Source organism: Mirounga angustirostris, unplaced genomic scaffold (assembly GCF_029215605.1).
Source record: "Mirounga angustirostris isolate CCGP_5_RB_7025 unplaced genomic scaffold, mMirAng1.0.hap1 SCAF_4, whole genome shotgun sequence".
Taxonomy (NCBI): Eukaryota; Metazoa; Chordata; class Mammalia; order Carnivora; family Phocidae; genus Mirounga; species Mirounga angustirostris.
In genome coordinates, this window is record NW_026991712.1 from 128870264 (window position 1) to 128883553 (window position 13290).

The following is a 13290-nucleotide window of genomic DNA, read 5'->3' on the forward strand; positions in this document are numbered from 1 at the left end:
AATTGTGTTGCTTTAGTCAACACAAAAAGACACAAAGTGTGCAATAAAGGAGATCTCTTTCCTTTTGCCCACAAAACAAAAAAGTATCTTATCCTCAGATTCACTCAAGCAGTTTTAGATTTTTGTCATTCAGAAAAGATGTTTTCTCTCATTAGGAAATATATGTTTATAGCTATGAATTAGAGCAGATGTACCTACAAGGAGAAAAAAAGGCAAGATTTTTAAATAAAAATTCTGGTAGCATCATCTAGGACAATGTGTGGAATAATTTCAAGGCAGGCTTCTTGAGTAGTAAAGTTACCTATATATGGGAAATCCTATCCTTTATGGGCTAAATGGAAAAGTACTCAAGTTGTTTAGCTGTGTAAATCATTAGACACATTATAAGGAGACTAAAATGTCTAAGCATTTAAAAGCACTTGTTTCATTAAACCTGCACAAATGAATTTTGTGGTAGCCACTTAACAGTTCATTTTTATATCTTGAAGAGCAAATTTTGGAGGGAAAATGTAACATTAAGGAATACAGTTCCCACAAGGCATCAAAGAAGCACAACATGTACGTAGTAACGGTATCTCTTTCCTAAGAAAAACACAACCGAAAGAGGGTTGTGTTAAGATTCAATAATGAATAACTAAACTCTCCTATGATTTTTGTGTGTTTGTGGCAAAGAAATAAAACTACTAAATACCAGTCAGTGTGGTTTAGAGAAGCAAGCAGGGATTAGTACAAAAATCAACGAAACCCCTGTATTTATTGTAATAAGTGCAAAATGAAACATTATATAAAACATAGGCATATGGTTAAGCGTTTTAGAAACTATTGATTGTAAATGATAGATACTTCTGTTAAAAATAGGTTTTATCTGCACTGTATTATTTATCAATGACAATTAGAAAAAAAACTGAAAGTAAGAGCTAATAAAATACAGATTTACGATATAGATTAAGAAATAAAAATTGTTTAACCTAACATCCAAGCACAATATAATTAATTTCAGAAAAAAATTAATACCACATACATATGCATATTAAAAATACACAAAACCATTTTCAAATATATGTTTTGAATTCGGTGCTGAGCTTAATTGGAAAGCTTTCTTGGAGGAAAAAAACAAGAAACTTCTTCCTATGTGCTTATTGCTACCACAGTAATTATCTACAAAGAATATGCCATGATGATAAACTTCATTATTCAATAACATTAGTAAACATTAAAATATTTAAAGAATATTGTACTGCATTATGGTTTATTCTATTTAAATCTCACAATTATAGCAGCCTTTTCTTCTTGTATTTCCCTATGGGATGAATTGCTAGGATTTGATAATCTGCTGCTAATGTAAACTGATATTACAGTCATATGACCTAATTAAACATCAGGATTCATATTTAAAATATATAATTGCCAGAGTGTCATTTTTAAAAATGTAATTACTAGTTTCTACTTTAATAGCAAAAATTGATGTGCATGTCAACAGACTATGGAAAGTTTTCTGGAAAATGTTTTTCTTCTCTGATTGTAAAGAAACAATGAAAAATATCAGTGTTGAAACCCATCATTAATATTTTTTTCATGGAATAAATTCCCTTGTCTTTCAATTTTCAAGGGAAAATTTCGGCTTTCAGAAGTATATTACATGTCATTTCTTATTGTCACTTGGAATCCATTCATCTTTCTTTATAGGAACATATTTTCATTTTTGGTGTTTAAGAAATCCATGCACAACACTAGCATGATAGGTAAGTGAAGAAACAAACTTCCATTATTTTAAAACAAAAGAGACTCAGATTTGGGGCTTTGGGGAGGAATTTTTCATTTCTGAATTGCACAAAATCATTTATAATTACCTCTTAGTGATTTCAATATCACAAATCCCTTCTGATTAGCCCTCTTTAAAAAAGAGACGAACTCGCTTGAGAATTGTTTGGCCCTGTTGGAAGCCCTGTCTTAGAGAAGGACAGATTATGTAATTAAGTTGAATCGTGTATTTTCCATAGAAACAAGGCATGATACTGGAACTGATGCAAGCTATATGCTCATTTCTATATTTAGGCTGCTCAACGTCAACAGGGCAGCAGTCCGCTGACTGACCAACCAAGAGTTAAGGCATCATATGCAGCTTTTCAATTTTAAAAATATGGAAAGACCAAAAAAAAAAGAATGACTATAGAAATGGCTGATGAAATGTAACCCTTTTAAGGAACTATTCTTCGTTCCTTGGGTGAAAGAGTGTCCCCTCAAATTTTATTTTCCCACTTAGAGGACTGATTCGCTTTGAGCGCAGTATAGAGATGTCTGGGGAAATAGTTAAGTTTAGCATCCAAAAAAGAGATCCAGGCAAGAAAGTGAAAACTTAAGTTCACAGAGGAACACATGCCAAGTACCTCCAGAAGTTTGTAAGTGAAAATGCAAATGCAATATTTAAGAAAAATGCTCCTTTGTTTTTTCAAATACGAAGTGTAAACTAGAGATTACAAGGTTAAACCAGACGTTGCTGAGACTACATCTAACACACAATAGCAGTAGGAAGGAAACAAATCACTGAAGATTTCTCAGCTTTTGATTATCTTTATCTTTGAATTAAGAACACTATTTCTTACTGGGCTTTACCTTCGGATTCTCTTATTTCTATTTTTTTTTTTTACCACCAAACCACAGTTGTAGTCCTAAATACCCAGTTGTGCTGTATTTTGAAACCCTCTGCACTACACTCTAAATTGAAAGTGTACTATTTACATTTTGCCTGTGCAATCACTAAGAAAATTCAGTGTCACAAAAGCCCCTCAAAACAAAAGAGATCAAAAAAACTTGTAAATGGTTGTACAAGATCTAGAATATGTTGTCGAGAATAAGTCATCAGGAATCAATGAACCTCCATCTTACAATGATTCTTTTAAACCGATAGCAATGGATTATTTATAGACTTGGTGATTGTATATTTAAATTTTGTAACTGATTGCTGTCTAAGTGTTGAACTTACATTTAACATAAAGAATAGGACCACATGAGGAATAGTAACATTAAAAAGACTAAAGAAAAAAATTTCACATGGAAATCTATAATCCAAATAAATGCAATTATAATTACTCGCTCTTTCTCTAGGATAACTGTAGATTTAAGACAAATATACAGAGAGACACAGCAATTTTCTTTGAGGCCTATATAGAGTCATCTGTAAATATATAGATTCATCTTTTGAATTTGTACAAAATGATGTTGATTGTTAGCTCTTTACACATACATTTGACTTACGTGTGTGTGAAAAATATTTAAAGTTATGGAGATGATCTTACAATTCTAACCACGTAGATTTTAGATTCAAGCCAACTAAAAATTTGAAGTAAAACTTGTTCCCAACATTTCTTTCATCGTAAGCCATAGACATCATTGTAATGGCATACTGGAACAGCAAAGGTGAAAACTTCTGAGAATATGGCTTTTTAATTGAAATACCAGATATCATTTGGCATTACATGATTTCATTTTTAGAAGAACAAGTGGAAGATCATTTTTTCTTATGTTACTTTTTCTTAAAACTAAAAACATCAAAATATTCTGGAATTGGTTTTATAAAGAAAAGAAAACAAACCCAAGCCCACACTCACCATTTCAGTTTTTGAACGAGGCTCAAGCAGCTCTGCTAAGTCTACTGTGTGTAGTGTTCTGCCACCTGGTGGCTGCTTGTAAAAACTCTAGATAATGTGTTTGGGCGGTCTGTTTCTTTTTCTTTCTTTACCCTCCCCTTTATAGAACTGATGAGTTAAACTTCAATTTGACAATATGCCTATTGCTGTGGGAAACACTGGCTAGTTCATGGGACTTACTAATTCTCTTTTGCTTCATTTCAAAGCATAAGTACACATTAGCCACAAGATTAACAGGAGTTAAGTTATTGGCAATTGTTCAGTGAAATGAAATCAGCCAGAATTTCTTGATTTCTGCACAGTGCTTTTTTTACGCAGGAATTAAAAATAGTTTATTTAAGTCTTACCATACCCTGGAAAATAGTCACGAAATAAGTTATGAAAAACTGAGGAACAAAGGAATTCATTAAATGAATATAATGCAACAGCATTTCTGTGTATTAATGTGAACATTCCCACTGCTACATTACAGGAAATGAACTTAGTAGACAGTTTGAGATGTCATTTCTGTCAATCTCATGGACGCTGTAAACTACAAGATCCAGCCTTTGAATAATGATCACTTACTGATTATTATACACTGATGAATCATTCCATAATTATATGTGTTTTTTTTTTTAAACTTGCTGTCATGAGCACACCTAGTGTTCAGGACATAATTTCTAAATGTCAAGGAACTGGGGCTTTTCAGCTGATTCTATGATTCTGTGGCAGCACACAATGAACCTAGAACATCTTCTTGTGAAAAATAATAAGGAAATGCTTAAAACCTAATGGGAACAAGTGGAAAGAGCACAGGAGCCTCTTGAAGTGACTCCCACTGTTCACATCTGGGACAATAAAGAATGATAGCAACAGATTGTAATCCATTGAATAAAATAAGAATATTTGAATCCATCTCTCTCTCTCTCTCTCTCTCTCTCTCTCTCTGTCACACACACACACACACACACACAGTGAGGAGGAGTTTCTCTTGAAGTAGAATGCCAACTAGTAAATGTAGAAGGAATAAAGGAATGGTGAATTACCCTTTTGCAATCATCATGGTAATAACTGATTCAAACAAGAGTTATGCTAAAACTACAGGTGAAAGTTTGATGAAGAACAGGTCGTTTACATACTCTTAAAGTATAGCGTCCTACAAATTTCTTATTAAATATAAAAGGGAAAAAATATTACCTTAAGAATGGAGAAATCTGGCAGACACCACATTAACCAAATGATCAAAGTTAACGTCACCAATAAGAGAACCTGAAGTCACATGCCTCCTAAAATTATACATTGACAAGAACTCCTCATTATGTAGTTTTCTTGCCCAAAATGCATAACCTGAATCTAATTGTGAATAAATATGAGAAAAATATAAACTGATAGCTATTTTTAAAACATTCTTCATGTATTTCTCAAACATGTCAGTGTTATGAAAGACAAAGACTTGTTAACTGATTGTTAATGATTAAAAGAGTCTAAAGAAATACAGAAACTAAATGCAATTTAAGTTCCTAAATTGGATTCTGGGTCAGAAAAACAAATTACTAAAAAGCATATCATTGAGACAATTGATGAAATTTGAATAAGATTTGTAGATTATATAATTAGGTTGTATAAATTTCAGATTTCCTGATTTTTATATTTGTGTTGAGATTATATAAGACTATCCTTGTTCTAAGGAAATATACATTGAAGTATTTAAGGATAATGAAGCATGGTATCTTCAATTTACCCTCGAATGGTTCAGAAAAAATGTTTATATTTATGGATATGTATGTATATACCCATATGCATAAAAAGAGAGAGAGCCAAAGGGAGATGGAGTAATCAATCTGGCTAAAGTATATTCAGAAGTTCTTTATACTAGCATAACTTTTATGTATATTCGAAATTATGTCACAGTAAAAAGTTTTCAAAACACAGACAGGACCTATGACCTTTAGTCACAAGACGTATCTTGGAATCTTGGAATGCTAGATCTGGAAATTTGGGTATCTTGTCAGATATAAGGCACGATATTATGCACACAGTGTCCTCTAAGCTTATTTTTTTCACCCCAGCCCCTTGATTTTATCAATCATATAAAGATTTTTCCAAGAAATGTATAGTAATTGGATTTGATAAGGAATTTGTCATTTGTCTGTAAAGTAATAGATAATGCTCTGAACTCTCACACATACAGTGTGTTTATAAATTGAAATAGTTTAGAAAGTTCTTGTTAGAGGGACACCTGGGTGGCTCAGTCGGTTTAGCGTCTGCCTACTGTTCAGGTCGTGATCCCAGGGTCCTGGGATCCAGCCCAGCATCGGGCTCCCTGCTCCTCTCCAAGTCTGCTTGTCCCTCTCCCTCTGCCCCAGCTCGTGTGCTCTCCCTCTCTCTTGCTCACTCACTCTCTCTCAAATAAATAAATAAAATCTTTAAAAAAAAAAGGGCGCCTGGGTGGCTTAGTTGGTTAAGCGACTACCTTCGGCTCAGGTCATGATCCTGGAGTCCCAGAATCGAGTCCTGCATGGGGCTCCCTGCTCAGCAGGGAGTCTGCTTCTCCCTCTGACCCCCCCCTCTCTCATGCTCTATCTCATTCTCTCTCACAAATAAATAAATAAATAAAATCTTTAAAAAAAAATCTTAAAAAAAAAAAGGAAAGTGCTTGTTAGAAACCAGTAATGGGCAAGGCATCGGAGATACAAAAATGATAGAAATATACCTTTCTCCCTCAAGTTGTCGAAGTTTAATAGGATGATGTTGGTGGATGTATATGTGCACAATTAACAATTATCAAGATACTCCTTAATATGTTTGATTCTAGAGATGTAAACAAAGTGCTATGGAAGTATAACGATCGGAAAGTGCTATAGGAAAACAGAAATGGAAGAAGTTAATTCTGCAATGGGCTATCAGGAAAGCTTCTGAGAAGAGGCAACATTTGAACTGGGCTTGGATTGATGAGTAGAATCTAAAGAGCACAGAAGATCCTAGGCAACTGTGTGATGGTGTCCACAGTATGGTCCTTAATAATGTTATGAGATGGGAAGCTCTGCCAGGGAAGGGGCTTTTTCTTGTCTCTATGTGACTGACACATAGTTAGGTACTCCTTACATATTTGTTAAGTAACTATTGTGCAATTGTTGTATACACGTATGAATGGTAAGTAAACAATATGATCGTTGAGAAAGATTTCACTTTCCTCTTGAAAGACATATTTGGGAGAAAGAGTTTCTTTTTATTTATTTATTTTTTTTATTTTTATTTTTTAAAGATTTTATTTATTTATTTGAGAGAGAGAGAATGAGAGAGAGCACACGAGAGTGGGGAGGGTCAGAGGGAGAAGCAGACTCCCTGTCGAGCAGGGAGCCCGATGCGGGACTCGATCCAGGGACTCCAGGATCATGACCTGAGCCGAAGGCAGTCGCTTAACCAACTGAGCCACCCAGGCGCCCCAAGAGTTTCTTTTTAATTATCATTGGTATAGCTAAAGAAAATAGGTCATTTCTATGATATACAGACATATGAAAACTTTGTGTTAATAAATTTGACAGAAATATCTGGAAAAGGGTATATGGAAAGGGAAATAAACTTCTGGAACCTTTAAATAATCTGCCATTGACTTGGAAAGGAATCAAACAGAACTTCTAGAAATAAAATACAGTCTTTGAAATGTAAAACTCAACAGGCTAGCTAGACAGAGTTGAAATGAGAATGAGTTTGCTGGCAGATAATCTGAGTAAATGACACAGAATAAAGTGCATAAACATAAAGAGATGGAAGGGATGGGTGGATGGAAAGATATGGAGAATAGAGAAAGTAGGCCCAGTATATGACTAATAGTTTCAGAAGGAGAGACTAGAGATGAGGAGAGGAGTAAACTATGGACTTTAGGTAATAATACTGCATCAATATTGGCAAATCACTTGTAGCAAAAGCACAACACTGATGTAAGATGTTACAAATGGGAAACTGAGGTGGGGGGCAGAGAGGAAGAGAAGTGTATGACAACTCTCTGTACTTTCTTGTTTTTTATTTTTTAATGATTTATTTATTTATTTGAGAGAGAGGGTATGCAAGGATGAGGGAGGGAAGGGGCAGAGGGAGAGAATATCTAAGCAGAATCCAGATCCACAATGAGCTCAGAGCCCGACCAGGGGCTCGATCTCATGACTCTGAGATCATCACCTGAGCAGAAACCAAGAGTCAGTCCCTTAACCAACTGAGCCACCCAGGCACCCCTGTACTTTCTTCTTGATTTTTCTGTAAACCTAAAACTACTCCAAACAAATAAAGTGTATTAAAATAAGTTAATTAAAAATAATAATTAAAATAAGTAAATAAGTACACATGCAATGAGTTAAAATTAAAGTTTAAACCAAACCATTTTAAAGGCAAAAAGAAAAAGGGCTGAGAGATAAATTCTCAGCAAGAACCAAATACATAAAAACCCAGTACATTAAATGGTTGAGTTTAAGAACATAAGCATTTATGGGTATTATAATTCTTTTGCATTAAGAGAAACCTGCGTGTTGAGAGGAGCATAGTAGAGTAAGGAAAAGAGAGAGGCTTGAGGGTCAGAGCCCATTTTTAAAGGCCAAAAATCCTAACCAAACAGATATCCCTTATTACACACCCTATAAGGCCATGTTAGATTTATGCCCTCTCCCCAAACCAGATTCAAGTGGTTTGGGGGCCACCCACAGAAGGATGACACCAACCAGTTCTCAAGGTTCTTCAACACCTCACCCATGAGCTTCGACAGCTCCTGGCAAAATGGGGAAAGCCTTTGTTTTCAGAACATGGTGCTCCTGGCCACCTTTGCCTTTGAAGTCAGGCGGCTCTGGAAAAGGCTCTATTTCACTTGATCTGAGTTTAGCCACTGAGCCTTTTGCCTTGCCTTTCAAAACATCAGTGATGAGTATTCAGTCCTGGTATGCTCCCAAATGGCTACCCATGGTCCCACCACCTCAGGGGTGTTGTGTGAAAGCCAGCACCGCGACCAGGCCCAACCCACAATCTGTAGCACTCTGCCCCTTTCCTAATGGGGGGAGGCGGGCTAAACACCCTGACACTCATTCCCCTCTTCAACTCCAGAAACACCAAAACTCCAATCTAGGGCCAGCCTCATGGGTGTCCAACCTGTGCAACTGCATGGGGCCCCATGCTTGGAAGTATCCGGCACTTGACTTTATGCTCTGTTGTTGCTATTTTGTCATTGAACTTTTCAACAAGGTCTCCTCTCCCCATCTTCATTTTTGCACTGTCCTCTGCAAATTATGTAGCCAGGCCTGCTCTGATCTCTTGTTTATTGTGTAATGTCATAACTAACATCATTATGTAGGTTAATTCTCCCTGAAGTTCTACCCAAGGGTGACCAATGCTGGTGCCCACAGGTACAAGACTGAAGTGGCAAAGATTGCAGCGAGTGGTGAGTCAGGGAGCCAGCAGGGGGCGCTGCAACTGCGGTGAGCGGAACGCCTTGGGGCAGCCAGCCCTTACCTCCACTCAAGAGTGGTCACTGGCCCAGTAGAGTCAGATTTTCCAATTTTTAAAGAAAAACTAGAGATGTACTTCAAAAACCTCATCATGTTTTAAAATATTGGCTCAATGAGGAAAAAATATATTCTGTGTAGGCCAAAACACATCTGTTTGGCCATACTCGCAACCACTAGTTTATGACCTCTGGCCTCAAATATTAAAAACAAAAGCACGTTTTTAAATTTCCCTTCCTATTTCTCAGTAAACTTAACAATCTTTTTTTCTCTCTCTCTCTTAGAACAAAAAGTTATTTTAACTTGTAGACTATAGGGAGAAATGAATCCAGGTGTTAGGAATAAATGCGTGCCTCCATCCTGGGGGAAGAGAAAGAATTCCCTTCTTTTTGGTTGGGTCAACAACAACAAAGACAAACCACAAGGTAATTCTCAAATAGGTTGCATATTAAATTATTACGAATTGCCCTGCTGTAGTTACTGATATTCTTTTTTTTTTTCAAGTTTTATTTATTTATTTGACAGAGAGAGACACAGCGAGAGAAGGAACACAAGCAGGGGGAGTGGGAGAGGGAGAAGCAGGCTTCCCACTGAGCAGGGAGCCCGATGGGGGGCTCGATCCCAGGACCCTGGGATCATGACCCGAGCTGAAGGCAGACGCTGAACGACTGAGCCACCCAGGCGCCCCTGTAGTTACTGATATTCTTGATCGGGCATGTGAATTGAATATAAAATAATATACCACGCTAAGGAGTGAGTGGGATTCAATGTCCTTTCGGGCTTATGGCCAGCACCTGGACTCTCTCCTCTACTAATCTAAGAGGTCCAGGATAGTTCTGTTACCTTCGATAAAGGGCTTAGGAGGCATCCCCTCTCTTTCTGATTCTATGCATATACTCAAGTTTATAAAATTTGGGGATACATATGTCCCAATGGGCTCAGTTTAAATGAGTGAAGGATTATGAAAACCAATGGATTATGAGTTCTTTAGAGATATTTTTAAACAAAGGATGCAGAATCATTCCACCACAGGATACCTCTCCCCGTTTCTCCCCCTCCTCTGCCCCACCCACCTTTTCCTACAGTTCTTATTTTAGGGCTTGTTTTTTAATTGATTCTCTTCTCTTTTCATCTACCTGCTGGCAGGTACTTCCACATTTTATTCATTAAATTAGAAAAAATATTCCAGGCATTCTGAGACCATAAGACTTCTTTCCTGCCCAAATTCCCTTTTGGCAGGACTGCTGTATATGTTAGTAGATAATGTGCACTGCACACTTTTTTTTTTTTTAAGATTTTATTTATTTTTTTATTTGAGACAGAGAGAATGAGAGACAGAGAGCATGAGAGGGAGGAGGGTCAGAGGGAGAAGCAGACTCCCTGCTGAGCAGGGAGCCCGATGCGGGACTCGATCCCAGGACTCCAGGATCATGACCTGAGCCGAAGGCAGTCGCTTAACCAACTGAGCCACCCAGACGCCCTACTGCACACTTTTTAAGGGGTGCCATTCATACTGCCATCTGTGGGGAAGGTCCCCTCCTGGAGTTGAACAGAGTTCAAAGGGCACAGCTGTACTTATTGTCATTCCTCCTGGCTTTAGATCTAAGGACAAAGACAGTGACTTAATTAATATATTAGAACCTCCTCCTTACCTTCCCATAATGTATATATACAAAATCTGTGACATAGGTATATTGCAACATCTGATCATGTTACTTTTTTTCACTAAAAAAATGTTTAATTTTTCTCCAGTGCCTTCAGGATTAAGACTGTTACCAGTGGATTCTAAAAGCATTGCACCGATTTTATCATGATCACTTGGATGAGTTTAAAAAAGTAGAGTCCTAGACTCCAGACTGAAGATTCTGGCTGGAAAGGTCTCAAGTAAAGTCTGGGAGCAAGTGTTCTAAAAAGCAGCCCTCCAAAACACTGCTAGCTTGGGAATTTCTGATGCATAATCATGTCTAGGCAACACTGGTCTGTGTCCATGGTGGACTGCGAGGCCCTTCACAATTGGGCTTCAACCAACTTGACTCGTTTCATACCATATATTGCATTTCAGCTTTTCTGGAATATTCACCATCACTGAATATACCATGCTCTTTGGTGCCTCAATTACATTACACATTCTTTCTGTCTGCAAGAGTATTTCTTGGATTTTTTTTCAGTCAAGTGAACTTTTGGCATCCTCTTGAATTGGATTTCTAGTACTCCCTCACCGAGAATCAATTGTTCCTGTCTCTAGGTTCTTAAAACAGTATGTATTCTAGAAGTGATCCTTGGGGTGCCTGGATGGCTCAGTTGGTTAAGCGTCCGACTCTTGGTTTTGGCTCAGGTCACAGTATCAGGGTGGTGAGATCCAGCCCTGCCCTGCATCAGGCTCTGCGCTGAGCGCAGAGTCTGCTTAAGATTTTTTCCCTCTCCCTCCACCTCTGCTTTTCTCCTGCTCACTCCCTCTCTGTCAAATAAATAAAATAATTTTTTTTAAAAAGAAGTGATCTTCAAAAATTGTTGGTCAGATACTCACCCAAATAAGTTTTAACACTATGTACTTAACATCATAAGTTTTTGCCTCATGTTTATATCATAAGTTTTAATCACTACCAATCATATAATTTCTAACATAGTAAAACATCAGCTCTTTATATTAAATGTATGTCATCACTTTAAAAAAATAGATCTAAAGTAATCTCAATACCTGTCTTAGGTTAGGTTCTTGCAGAAGACACCATTCTAGTGCAAGGGATTTATTAAGCAGGCGCTCCCAGGAGAAATGGGTAAGGAAATGGGAAAAACATGAGAGGAGTCACGTGAAGTCCCAGCTTCAGTCTGATACTGTTGGGAGCTTAAACGGCAATTGCATGTCCAAGTTTATCCCATGTCTGTGCAGCAGAGTTGCCTTTTGAAGCTCTGCACTTGTCCTTATTGGCTGCGAGACAGTGGGTGTGCATGTGACAGCAGGGTGGGAGGTGGACAGGAAACAGACTTCCAGGCTTGTTCTTTCTTTTAGAGTGGAGAGGCTCCAGAAGCCTAAAGCAGGACCAACAAAGCATAGGAGCTGGGAGATGAGGCACAGCACTAAATAAAGGGAACTGTGGCTTTTGGGATAGGTTCCAAAGGTGTCAACAATATCCCACAAGGTGATGCTACCAATAATTTAAAAAATACATTAGACTTCGGATTCTGGAAGATGGAGTAGATATGCTTTTTCCCATTCCTTCCACTAAGTACCAGTAAAAACTCTGGACATTATATATAAAGTAAACATAAGAAGACTGAAAGTGAAGAGGGGAAGGTGGACCGGCTAGGCATCTCAGGGCCTAAAGAACAACACAGTGGTAGGTTCTCTGGGGTTTCTTCTGACCTCACATATCCTGGATGGGGAACTGGAAAAGCCAGGCTGCAGAAATGCCAGTGGGCTCAGACCAAAAAAACGTCCCAGTAAAAGTCTGCTCTCTCTAGCGAAGGAAGCAGGAAACCATGTTACAAGAGATCTTAGAAAGGAACAGCTGTACTGGAGAAGCCCCGCAGTTAGCTGGAGCTTAGCAGACAGGCAGGTTGGGGCAGGAGTGGGAGTTACTGTCTCAGAGGTCAGAGCTTCTGAAATGGGTGAGATGGCTGGGATGAAGAGAGAAATGCAAGAAAACCAAAGACAGAAATATGGGAATGCCTACACGTTACTGCCCTTTGGTTTACAATTAGAGAACAATTGGGTAGCTTTAAAAAAAAAAAAATACACATGCTTACTGTCCCTCCCTGGAAAGTCTCAGATCCTTTCTGTATTTTTCCAAAGTTCTAAAGATGATTCCAAGGTGCAATGAATGTTGAAAACTGTTAAAAGGTTTGAGAGCAAAAGATGTGAGGATTCACCATAAACGGGCAATTTAGAAGAAAGCATCCAGGATGCCCATGGGCGCAAGGTGATTAACAGCACCAAATGCTGCGGGTGGCAAGGGGATCGAGGACTCAAAGGAGCTTCTTTCTGAAACAATGGAGAAGACCGTGTTGGAAGACTTCCTAAATGTGGGATGCTAAAAGAAATTAGAAAAGTAAATATTAGAATCTTATTATAAAGGCCTAATAGAGAGCAGTTCAGAGATATGATAGAAAAAGGGAGTGAAGAAAAATCTTAAGAACTTTAAAACTCCTTGGACATCATCCCTGATGAATTTATT